Genomic DNA, 14085 nt, shown 5'->3' on the forward strand with positions numbered 1-14085 from the left:
CTTGCTATTCATGTATCCTCTTTGGTGAAATGTCTATTCAAGTATTTTGCCCAGTATTTATTATGTTGTTTTCCTATTATTGAGTGTAAATGATGTTCTTATATATTCTAGTTAAAGTCTATTATTAGAGATATATATTACAAATATTTTCTTCCAAGCTATGGCTTTCCTTTCATTTTTTTTTAGCAGAGTTTCTTGAAGAACAAAAGGTTTGAATTTTCATTTTAGTGAAGTCCAATGTGACCACCTATGACTTTATGATTTGTGCTAACAAATCTCGGCTTACCAAGGTCACATAGGTTTTCATCTATACTTTTTTCTAAAAGTTTATTAGCTTAGCTTTTATATTTCTATTATTCATTTTGAGTTAATTCTTGTGTATGATGTGAGGTAAGGGTTTTGTTTCATCTTTTTACATGTAGATATCCATTTGGTCTAGCACCATTTGTTGAAAAGACTATACTTCCCCTGCTGAATTACCTTGACACTTTGGTCAGAAATCAAATGCCATTATATGAAAGTTTATTTCTGGACACTCTTCTGTTCCATTGTTCTATGTGTCTATCTTTACACCAATGTTATACTGTCTTAAATGACTTTACCTTTATATAGTAAGTCTTGAATTCAGATTGTGTAAGTTTTATAATTTTGCTCTTCTTCAAAAGCATGTTGGTTATTCTAGATATTTTTTATTTCTACATACACTGTAGAATCACCTTGTCAATTTCATAAGTACTGCTGGAATTTTTACTGGGATCATGCTGAAATTATTTTTCTAATCCATATTGTCTTCTAGTCCATAAAGATGGACTTTCTTTTCATTTATTTAGATTTTTCTTTTCTGTCATCAGTGTTCTGCAGATTTTTGCACAGACCTTGAATATTTTTTCAAAACTTAATCCTAAATATTTCATATTTTGATACTCTAATGGCACTTTTATTTTAATTTCAATTGTTTAGCATAGAATTGCATAGAAATACATAGAGAGCATAGAAATAGATTTCAGTTTTTAATACTGATCTTATTGTGAGGTCTTGCTAAATTCACTTATTTTCTAAATAGTTGATCTTGTTATCTGGAAATACAAGTCCCTGATTTATGATGGTTTGACTTTCATCTCTCAACTTTACTATGGTGCAAAAGTAATAAGCATTCAGTAGAAACCATACTTGAAATTGTAAATTTTCATCTTTTCTGGGTCTAACAGTATGTGGTACCATACTCTCTTATGGCGCTGGGCAGTGGCAGCAAGCCACATCTCCCAGCCAGCCATGCAGTCACAAGAGTAAACCCCAATACATTTATAATCATTCTGTACCCACACAACCATTCTGTCTCTCACTCAGTACAGTACAGGCATACATCATTTTATCGTGCTCCACTTTATTGTGCTTCACAGACTTTGTTGTTGTGTTGTTTTGTTTTGGTTTGTTTTACAAATTGAAGCTTCATGGCTACCTTGCATTGAACAAGTCTATTGGCTGCATTTTTTCCAACAGCATTAGCTCACTTTGTGTCTCTGTGTCACATTTTGATAATTCTCATGATATTTCAAACTTTCATTATTTTGTTATGTCATCTGAGATCAGTGATCATTGATGTTACTATTGTAATTGTTTTGACATTTTTTAGCAGTAAAGTATTTTTTATTAAAGTATATACGTTGGTTTTTTTAGACATAATGCTATTGCACACTTAATAGCCTATAGTATAGTGTAACCATAAACTTTATATGCACTGGGAAACAAAAAGACTCATGTGATTCACTTTATTGCAATATATGCTTTATTATGGTGGTCTGGAACCAAACCAGCAATATCTCCGAGGTATGCCTGTATTCAATAAATTACATGAGTACTTCAACACTCTATTATAAAATAGGCTTTGTGTTAGATGTTTTTGCCCAACTGTGGGCTAATGTAAGTGTTCTAAGCACATTTAAGGTAAGCTAAGCTAATCCATGATGTTTCATAGGTGAGGTGTATTAAATGCATTTTTGACTTAGGATATTTTCAACTTATGATGGGTTTACTGGGATGTAACCCTGTCATAAATTGAGGAAGATCTGCAGAATTTTAATTTTTTTATCTCTATGCCTTTTATTTATTTTCCTTGCCATATTGTACTAGCTAATTTCTCCAGTATCATGTTGGGGAAAAATGGAGTTAACATTTTCTGCCTTGTTCCTGATCTGAGAAACCTGTAATTGTGAATTTATCTATTTCTCCTTTAAGTTCTATCAGTTTTCACTTCTTATATTTTGAAGCACTGTTATTAGGTACATGCACATTTAGAATTGTTTTGTTCTCTTGATAAACTGACATGTTTATCATTAAAGAAATATTCCTCTTTCCCTGTTATTGTTCCTTGTTGTAAATTCTACTGTTTGATATTAATAAAGCTACCCAAGATTTTTAATAAGTGTTTGTGAGGTATATTTTTTTTTCATTTTTTTTACTTTTAATCTGTGTCTTTAAATTTATGGCTTTCTTACAAACAGCATACCTTTGGATCCTGCATTTTCAGCCTGTCTGACAGTCTCTGTATTTTAATTGGGGCATTTAGACTACTTACATTTGATGTGATTAACAACATGGTGGAGTTTAAATCTACTATTTTCCTACTTGTTTCTTTATGGTCCAGTCGTTCTTTGTTTTCTCCCCACCACCAGCCCATTTCCTATCTTCTTTTAGGTTAACTAAGTGTTTTTTATGGCCCCATTTTATCTCTGCTATTGACTTACTAGCTATATCTCTTTGTTTTATTATTTCAGTGATTGCCTTAGGGCTTGCAATTTACATCTTTAACTTATCACAGTCTGCTTTTAAATAACATTATACCATTTATAGGAGATTGGTTCAAGATGGTGGAGTAGAAGGACGTGTGCTCACTCCCTCTTGCTCACTCCCTCCTTCTCCCACCAGAATCACAACTAACTGCTGAATAATCATCGACAGGAAGACACTGTAACTCACCAAAAAAGATACCCCACATCCAAAGACAAAGGACACAATGAGACGGTAGGAGGGGCGCAATCACAATAAAATCAAATCCCGTAAATGCTGGGTGGGTGACTCACAAACTGGAGAACACTTATACCATAGAAATCCACCCACTGGAGTGAAGGTTCTGAGCCCCATGTCAGGCTTCCCAACCTGGGGGTCCGGCAACGGGAGGAGGAATTCCTAGAGAATCACACATTGAAGGCTAGCAGGATTTGATTGCAGGACTTCAACAGGACTAGATGAAACAGAGACTCCACTCTTGGAGGGCACACACAAAGTAGTGTGTGCACTGGGACCCAGGGGAAGGAACAGTAACCCCATAGGAGACTGAACCAGACCTACCTGCTAGTGCTGGACAGTCTCCTGCAGAGGCAGGGGGTAGCTGTGGCTCATGGTGGGGACAAAGACACTGACAGCAGAAGTTCTGGGAAGTACTCCTTGGAAGGAGACCCCAGATTCTGCCATTAGCCCCACCAAAGAGCTCCAGTTCTGGGTCACCTCAGGCTAAATAACCAACAGGGAGGGAACCCAGCCCCACCCATCAGTAGACAAGTGGATTAAAGTTTTCCTGAGCTCTTCCCACCAGAGCAACACCCAGATCTACCCACTACCAGTCCCTCCCATCAGGAAGCTTACACAAACCTCTTAGATAGCCTCATCCACCAGAGGGAAGACAGTAGAAGCAAGAAGAACTACAATTCTGCAGCCTGTGGGAGGAAAACCACATTCACAGAAAGATAGACAAAATGAAAAGGCAGAGGATTTGTACCAGTTGAAGGAACAAGATAAGACCCCAGAAAAACAACTAAATGAAGTGGAGATAGGCAACCTTCCAGAATAAGAATTCAGAATAATGATAGTGAAGATGATCCAGGACCTTGGAAAAAGAATGGAGGTAAAAATCGAGAAGATGCAAGAAATATTTAACAAAGACCTAGAAGAATTAAAAAAGAAACACCTAGAAGAATTAAAGAACAAACAAACAGAGATGAACAATACAATAACTGAAATGAAAAATAAACTAGAAGGAATCAATAGCAGAATCACTGAGGCAGAAGAACAGATAAGTGACCTGGAAGACAGAATGGTGGAATTCGCTGCTGCAGAACAGAATAAAGAAAAAAGAATGAAAAGAAATCAACACAGCCTAAGAGATCTCTGGGACAACATTAAATGCAACAATATTCGCATTGCAGGGGTCCCAAAAGGAGAAGAGAGAGAGAAAAGACCCAAGAAAATATTTGAAGAGATTAGAGTCAAAAACTTCCCTAACATGGGAAAGGAAATAGCCACTCAAGTCCAGGAAGCACAGAGAGTCACAGGCAGGATAAACCCAAGGAGGAACACACTGAGACACATAGTAATCAAGCTAACAATAACTAAAGACAAAGAAAAATTATTGAAAGCAACAAGGGAAATAAAACATATAACATATAATGAATAACCAATAACATACAAGGGAACTTCCATAAGGTTAACAGCTGATTTCTCAGCAGAAACTCTACAAGCCAGAAGGGAGTGGCATTATATATTAAAAATGATGAAATGGAAGAACATACAACCAAGATTGCTCTACCTGGTGAGGATCTCATTCAGATTCGATGGAGAAATCAAAAGCTTTACAGACAAGCAAAAGCTAAGGGAATTCAGCACCACCAAACCAGCTCTAGAACAAATGCTAAAGGAACCTCTCTAAGTGGGAAACACAAGAAAAGACAAGGACCTACAAAAACAAACCCATAACAAATAAGAAAAAGGTAATAGGAACATACATATCAATAATTACTTTAAATATGAATGGATTAAAAGCTCCATCCAAAAGACACAGGCTCGCTGAATGCATACTAAAACAAGACCCACATACATGCTGTCTACAAGAGACCCACTTCAGAGCTAGGGACACATACAGACTGAAAGTGAGGGAATGGAAAAAGATATTCTATGCAAATGGAAATGAAAAGAAAGCTGGAGTAGCCATATTCATATCAGATAAAATAGATTTTAAAATAAAGAATGTTACAAGAAACAAGGAAGGACACTAAATAATGATCCAGGGATCAATCGAAGAAGAAGACATAACAATTATAAATATATATGCACCTAACATAGGAGCACCTCAATACATAAGGCAACTGCGAACAGAATAAAAGAGGGAATCAACAGTGACACAATAATAGTGGGGGACTTTAACACTTCACTTAACCAACGGACAGATCATCCAGACAGAAAAATAATAAGGAAACACAAGCTTTAAATGACACAATAGACCAGATAGATTTAGTTGATATTTATAGGACATTCCACCCAAAAACAGCAGATTACACTTTCTTCTCAAATGTACACAGAACATTCTCCAGGATAGATCACATCTTGGGTCACAAATAAAGACTTGGTAAATTTAAGAAAATTGAAATCATCTCAAGCATCTTTTCTGACCACAACACAATGAGATTAGAAATCAATTACAGGGAAAAAATGTAAAAAACACAAACACATGGAGGCTGAACAATACATTACTAAATAACCAAGAGATCACTGAAGAAATCAAAGAGGAAATCAAAAATACCTAGAGAAAAATAACAGTGAAAACACGACGATCCAAAATGTTTGGGATGCAGCAAAAGCAATTCTAAGAGGGAAGCTTACAGCAATACAATCCTCAAGAAACAAGAAAAATCTCAAATAAACAATCTAACCTTACACCTAAAGGAGCTAGAGAAAGAAGAACAAAAAAACCCCCAAAGTTAGTAGAAGGAAAGAAATCTTAGAGATCACAGCAGAAATAAATGAAATAGAAACAAAGAAAACAGTAGCAAAGATCATAAAATTAAAAGCTGGTTCTTTGAGAAGATAAACAAAATTGATAAACCTTTAGCCAGACTCATCAAGAAAAAGAGGGAGAGCACTCAAATCAATAAAATTAGAAATGAAAAAGGAGAAGTTAAAACAGACACCACAGAAATACAAAGCATCCTAAGAGAGTACTACAAGCAACTCTATGCCAATAAAATGGACAACCTGGAAGAAATGGACAAATTCTTAGAAAGGTATAACCTCCCAAGACTGAACCAGGAAGAATTAGAAAATATGAGCGGACCAATCACAAGTAATGAAATTGAAACTGTGATGAAAAATATTCCAACAAACAAAGCCCAGAACCAGATGGCTTCACAGGTGAATTCTATGAAACATTTAGAGAAGAGCTAACACCCATCCTTCTCAAACTCTTCCAAAAAATTGCAGAGGAAGGAACACTCCCAAACTCATTCTATGAGGCCACCATCACCCTGATACCAAAACCAGACAGAGATACTACAAAAAAAGAAAGTTACAGACCAATATCACTGATGGATATAGATGCAAAAAATCCTCAACAAAATACTAGCAAACAGAATCCAACAACACATTAAAAGGATCATACACCACGATCAAGTGGGATTTATCCCAGGGATGCAAGAATTCTTCAATATATGCAAATCAATCAATATATACACCATATTAACAAATTGAAAAATAAAAACCATATGATCATCTCAATAGATGTAGAAAAAGCTTTTGAAAAAATTCAACACCCATTTATGATAAAAAACTCTCCAGAAAGTGGGCATAGAGGCAACCTACCTCAACGTAATAAAGGCCATATATGACAAACCCACACCAAATATCATTCTCAACAATGAAAAACTGAAAGCATTTCCTCTAAGATCAGGAAAAAGACAAGGATGTCCACTCTTGCCACTATTATTCAACATAGTTTTGAAGTCCTAGCCACGGCAATCAGAGAAGAAAAGGAAATAAAAGGAATACAAATTGGAAAGCAAGAAGTAAAACTGTCACCTTTTGCAGATGACATAATACTATACATAGAGAATCCTAAAAATGCCACCAGAAAACTACTAGAGCTAATCAATGAATTTGGTAAAGTAGCAGGATACAAAATTAATGCACAGAAATGTCTTGCATTCCTATACACTAACGTTGAAAGATCTGAAAGGCAAATTAAGGAAACAATCCCATTCACCACTGCAACAAAAAGAATAAAATACCTAGGAATAAACCTACCTAAGGAGGTAAAAGACCTGTACCCAGAAAATTATAAGACACTGAAGAAGAAATCAAAGATGACACAAACAGTTGGAGAGATATACAATGTTCTTGGATTGGAAGAATCAATATTATGAAAGTGACTATTACCCAAAGCAATATACAGATTCACTGTAATCCCTGTCAAGTTACCAGTGGCATTTTTTACAGAACTAGAACAAATCATCTTAAAATTTGTATGGAGACACAAAAGACCCCGAATAGCCAAAGCATTCTTGAGGGAAAAAAACAGAGCTGGAGGAATCAGACTCCCTGACTTCAGACTATACTACAAAGCTACAGTAATCAAGACAATATGGTACTGGAACAAAAACAGAAATATAGATGAATGGAACAGGATAGAAAGTCCAGAGATAAACCCACGCACCCTATGGTCAACTAATCTATGACAAAGGAGGCAAGGATATATAATGGAGAAAAGACAGTCTCTTCAATAAGTGGTGCTGGGAAAACTGGACAGCTAAATGTAAAAGAATGAAATTAGAACACTCCCTAACACCATACTCAAAAATAAACTCAAAATGAATTAAAGACCTAAATGTAAGAGCAGACCATGTTAGAGGAAAACATAGCAAGAACACTCTTTGACATAAATCACAGCAGGATCTTTTTTGACCCACCTCCTAGACTAATGGAAATAAAGACAAAAATAAGCAAATGGGATCATATGAAACTTAAAATCATCTGCACAGCAAAGGATACTACAAACAAGATGAAAAGATAACCCTCAGAATGGGAGAAAATATTTGCAAACAAATCAACGGACAAAGGATTAATCTCCAAAATATATAAATAGCTCATGCAGCTCAATATTAAATAAACAAAGAATCCAATCAAAAAATGGGCAGAAGACCTAAATAGACATTTCTCCAAAGAAGATATACAGACTGCCAACAAACACATGAAAAGCTGCTCAACATCACTAATTATTAGAGAAATGCAAATCAAAACTACAATGAGTTATCACCTCACACCAGTTAGAATGGGTATCATCAGAAAATCTACAAACAACAAATGCTGGAGAAGGTGTGGAGAAAAAGGAACCCTCTCGCACTGTTGGCAGGAATGTAAATTGATACAGCCACTGTGGAGAACAGTATGGAGGTTTCTTAAAAAACTAAAAATAGAATTACCATATGACCCAGCAGTCCCACTACTGGGCATATACCCAGAGAAAATTATAATTCAAAAAGACACATGCAGCCCAGTGTTCATTTCAGCACTATTTACAATAGTCAGGTCATGGAAGCAACCTAAATGCCCATCGACAGATGAATGGATAAAGGAGATGTGGTACATATATACAATGGAATATTACTCAGCCATAAAAAGGAATGGAATTGAGTCATCTCCAGAGACATGGATGGACCTAGAGACTGTCATACAGAGTGAGCTAAGTCAGAAAGAGAAAAATAAATATTGTATATTAACACATATATGTGGAATCTAGAAAAATGATACCGATGAACCAGTTCACAAGGCAAAATAGTGATACAGATGTAGAGAACAGACATATGGACACCAAGGGGGGAAAGTGGCAGGGGGTGGTAGTGGTGGGATGAATTAGGAGATTGGGATTGACATATATACACTAATATGTATAAAACAGATAACTAATAAGAACCTGCTGTATAAAAAATAAATAAATAAAATTCATATAATAAATAAATAAATAATATTATACCATTTATAGATACATACTTCTGTTTCATCTTCTGTCCTTCGTGTCATTTTGTCATGCTTTTTACTACTACTTGTGCTTTAACCTCCACAATACATTGTTGATATTTTTGCTTTAAACAGATAATTAGCTTTTAAAGACATTTTAAAAGTAAGAAAAATATGCCTGTTATATCACCCATTTCTAGTGCTCATCATTTCTTTGCATAGATCCACATTTCCCTCTGGTATTGTTTCCCTTTTCCCTGATGATTTTTTTTTAATATTTCTTGAAGTACAGATATGCTGATGATGAATTCCTTCAGTTTTTGTATGTCTAAATGTATTTTTTTACTTTTCATTTTGACTGGTTGAAGAATTCTAGGTTGACAGATTTCTTTCCTTTTTAGTGCTTTAAAGATGTCTCTCTACTGTCTTCTGGCTTGCATAGCATCTGATAATAATGCTTCTATCATTCCTATCTTTGTTCCTCTGTGCATAATGTGTCTGTATTCTCTGTCTGCTTTTAAGATTGTTTTCTTTGGCAGTGGTTTTCAACAATTTGCTTATGATGTGCTTTTGCCTGGTTTTCTGTCCTGGTTTTAATCTGCTGGATTCACTGAGCTTTTATAAATTTATGAGTTTGAGTTTTCATCAGTTTGGAAAGATTTTGATCAATATTGTTTTAATATTTTTTCTACCCCCAATCTCTTTTTTGAGACTCTAAATAAATGTATATTAAACCAGCAATAGTGTCCTGTAAGTTATTGCTACCCAGGTTTTTTTAAATCTTTTTTTTCCTCTGTGTGCTTCATTTCAGATAGTTTCTAATGCAATGTCTTCAAGTTCATTGATCTTTTATTCTACAGTTACTAATTGATATTAACCTCATCCAAGACATTTTCCATTTTGGATATGGAATTTTCATTTATTTGAAAACTATAAAATGTACTTTATACAAATACCTTTTTTTTTTTGTCTTCTATTTCCCTTCTCATACTGTTTATGTTTTCTTAAACATGTGAAGCATATTTATAGTAGCTGTTTTAACATCCTTGCCTGCTAGTTCCATCATTTCTGTGTGTTTGTATTGAATAATTTTTTTCTGGTTATGGATCATATTGTCTGCATTTTTGCATGCCTGGTAGTTCTTTTTTGCCATGATGATTTTATGTTGTTTATTGCAGGATTTCTTGTATTCCTTTAAATAATACTGTATTTTATTTTTATGCACAATTAAGTAATTTAAAATCAGTTGCATTATTTCAAGGTTTGCTTTTAAACTTTGTTAGGATATGTTTGGATCAAATTTTAATCTAGGATCAATTTAGCTCTACTACTTATGATTACTTAACGTCCAGTATTTGCTCTTTCCACTCCGGCTGGTGTAAGCAAAAATTCCCAGGCTTGTGTGAGATCCCGGAATTTGTCTGCCAACTGACATCCAGTGGTTTGTAACTGAGCATGGTTTCCTTTCATACGTATGTAGATTAGTGATGAGTAAAATACTCAAGGAACCCCACTGCAGATCTCCAGAACTCTCTCCCAGTATCTCCCCCACAGTTTCTAGCCTTTAGTCTCCCTGAATCCCAATCTTTCTCCTCTTCTCAAGCAGAGAGCCTAGTTCTGTTAGGTTCCCTCTTTCTACACTGAAAACTCTCCAGGCACAGTAAGCTAGAGTAATTATAGGTCTAACTTTTGTTTGTTTGTTTAACTTTTCTCAAGGATCACAGACTCCAGCTGCTTGTTGTTCAATATCTGAAAATTATTGTCTCATATATTTTGTCTAGTTTTCTACTTTTTTAAGGCATAAGATTAAATCTGGTCCTTCTTACTCTGTCTTGGCCACAGTCAGAATTTCCTATCAGTTTAATATGAATTTCTCTTACTATAAGTGAGGTTGAGTATCTCTTCGTGTGTTTAAGAAGAGGGTTTTGTATTTCTGTCTCGTGAGTGTTTTTATATCTTTCAGCCATTTTTATTGTGTTGTTGGTGCTTTCACCATTTTCAATAATGTCGTTTAATGCTAGAATTCTACTTCACTGATTCCTTGTAGTTCTAAAAATAGTTTTTCTTATTCATTGATATTTCGATAGCTCTTCCTAAAATAATTTGCAATGCTGTTCTACTGGTGTCTTCATTCCATTTTTGTAAACATCAATTAAACAAACATTTTGGGCTTCCCTGGTGGCGCAGTGGTTGAGAGTCCGCCTGCCGATGCAGGGGACACGGGTTCCTGCCCCGGTCCGGGAAGATCCCACATGCTGCGGAGCGGCTGGGCCCGTGAGCCATGGCCGCTGAGCCTGCGCGTCCGGAGCCTGTGCTCCGCAACGGGAGAGGCCACAACAGTGAGAGGCCCGCGTACCGCAGACAAAAACAAAAACAAAACACACATTTTTAAACCATGTAAGGCCCATTTATATCTACTCTAGAGATTAAAGGGAGAATACCAAGCAAAAAAACACATTTTATAAACTTAAAGAGCTTATTATATAGATTGGGAGAAAATATTATACATATTTAAAGTTGAGAGGGGGACATAAAGCCAAAATTATAAATTAGGCTAAGATTAGTAGTGGAATTCTCTTGAAAAAGCTGCATCTTGAGCAATATTTTGAGCCAAATTTAAAATCCAAATATATTGGGAGAAAACAGCAAGATGGGCTTTCCAGGGTTAATTGAAAAAAAAAAAGATTAGGAAAGAAGGAAAAGCCATAGAGATGGTCTCGGGGGGCTGCAGCCTCCACTGAAACCCCACTTTATATCCTGTCCTTTAGAAAAAAGTGACGGTCTTGAGAAGTAGAAATTCAAAGTCACAGAGGCCTGGGGGAGCTGGTCTCAGAGACTTGGAGGGAAACACAGCAGTGCCTCATAAGTAGATGAGAGCTAGATTCACTAATTAATAACTTGTTTATATTTTTAATGATACTGGTGCATTTTAGGGTTATGTTTGTTAGTTCATTGCTGTCATGTTTAACTTAAGGAACATGAGGACTCAGTAACAGGTTTAACTGCTATTCCTCTTTCGTATAAAACTCTGATCATTCTTCTTACTACTGATCATTAGGCTTCCCACCATAAAAGGATCGACCAATTTGTATTTCCAAACCCCATACTTGTCAGCATTCCTCTGACCACCTGGCTGTACTGAACTAGAAGCTTTCTCCTAAGTGATACCCTGGAAGACTTGGAGAGGGCGGTCCTGTCAAATCAGACTAAAGGCCCATGTGCTGACCCTCCACTGCATCTGTAACAGATGACTCTTAATCCCATTTTCGGGCCTCTGTGGCTTTCCTTGTGAGCCCTGTGTTGATATTCAGAGTGCAGTGTCTCTCATTCGTATTTTCAAATGCTACCATTAGACCGTTCCTACTCTTTCCCATTAATGGCTCAAACTCTTGAAAGCCTATTAGTGGAAAGGAAAATACCACATCATTAAAAAGCATCATTCACTTACGAAGTCACCATAGGCCTTGAGGTTTTGCATAGTTCAAAACTTGCGGTCAATCCAATAGGTGCTTGATCCAAAGGGTGACAAAAAGGAAATACACCAGTGATAGGCTAGAAATATTAAAGACAACTTCCAAATTGACAAGGGAAATTTAAAAATGAAAAGTAACTTGGCCGAACACAAAAATAAGAAATAAAGGCATAACAAATTAAATTGTAAATATTAATTAAAATAGATATGATAAAACCAAGTATTTCACTTATAACATTGAATGTGACTAGATTGAGTTTTTATATTTAAAGACAGGTACTGTTACTTCGATATTTAAAAAAAAAATTTTTTTAAGCCTGAGCTATATATTGATTATAAGAAAAGTACTTTCAACAGTGGAATTTTTTCTAAGGGCTAAATACAAAAGAGAGAACAAAATAATACTAGGCAATCACAAACAAAAATAAATAGCAGAGGAAATATTAATTTCATATAAGTTAAATTTCAGGTTCCAAGTATTAAACAAGATAGAGAACATGATGATAAAAGTCATAAGACAAAATTCATATCTTTCGAAGAGGATAATATTCATAGCTCTATATAGGCAAAAGTGTATATAAACAAGAAAAAAATCTCCATAGTGGGAAATGTTTAAATACCTCTTTCAGAAGTGGGCTGAAAAGTAATAATAAGAAGATGTAAGTAAGAAAAAAGGGATTAAATAATACAGTAAACAAACTCATTATAATGTAAGTAGAGATACTTCAAACAGACAATAGTCTTTTTCTTCCTACATGCCTGTGGTATATTTACAAAATCAGTTATGTAATGGCCACAAAAAGAGGTCCTTAGCAAAAATTTTAGAGTAGGGATTTTACAGGCCATATTCCATAATCATAATCCAATAAAATTAGAATAAAAATACCCAAGCAATTCTACCTACTTGGAAATCAAGACCCATAACTCCTAAATAACACTTGGAACTAAAAGTGGCTACTAAAAATGGTATGAAATAGACACAAGAGACCCACCTATTACATGTACAAAGCCCTCTGTGAGAAGACAAAAAAATCATCCTTCATCCCATCTGTCATTTTCACCTTTAGCAAAGCAGTTACACTTACTCATCTTATATGATGGTGTGTGTCTGGGATTAATAGTCACCAGTTTATTTATTTACATCATTGATTTGTTTCATTAAAAGTACATCAGGAATCCAAAAACAAATTAAATTGCCCAACTTTTTAAAAACATATAGAGCATGTGGTTAGTTTGGGTATTTTCAAATATGTACTTTTATACCGTTTATACATTGTTATTCACATTTATTTATATTAGAGTTAAGAATGCAAAACCTTAGGACAGGACACAAAACAGTGTCCAACATTAGCTGTTATTGGTTTAATACATGAGTTCCTACCTGCTCCATTCTGCCCCTTCCATAGCGCCATTTCCCATTCCTCTCAATGGGCTCCTGGAGCCAGAGCTTGGACATCTTTCTCTGAAGCTAGAAATACTATAGAGAACTTTTTAGAGCATTTAGAGCTTTCCTTGTAGAACTAGACCTTCCATGTTTCTGAATGTGCCTGCTTCCTTCCCTACCGCTCTCCAGGAGAAACACACAGCTGGTTCTTCTGTCCAGCTCACTATAAATGATCAGGAAGTAGAAATACATGGCCCTCTGTTTCTCAGCAGGGTCAAATGCCTGCTCCAAGATCCTCAAGCATGTGGGCCTCATGGAAGTTACATTCTAAAAAGGGAGAAAGAAAGTAAACAAGTAAATCGAAAACAATATGATAACAGGGAGTGATAAATGCCATGGAAAACATAAAACAGGATATATCAATCAGGATCTGGGCAGGAAAGTGGTAGCC

Source organism: Monodon monoceros, unplaced genomic scaffold (genome assembly GCF_005190385.1).
Source record: "Monodon monoceros isolate NGI ecotype Baffin Bay Population unplaced genomic scaffold, NGI_Narwhal_1 Super_Scaffold_16, whole genome shotgun sequence".
NCBI lineage: Eukaryota > Metazoa > Chordata > Mammalia > Artiodactyla > Monodontidae > Monodon > Monodon monoceros.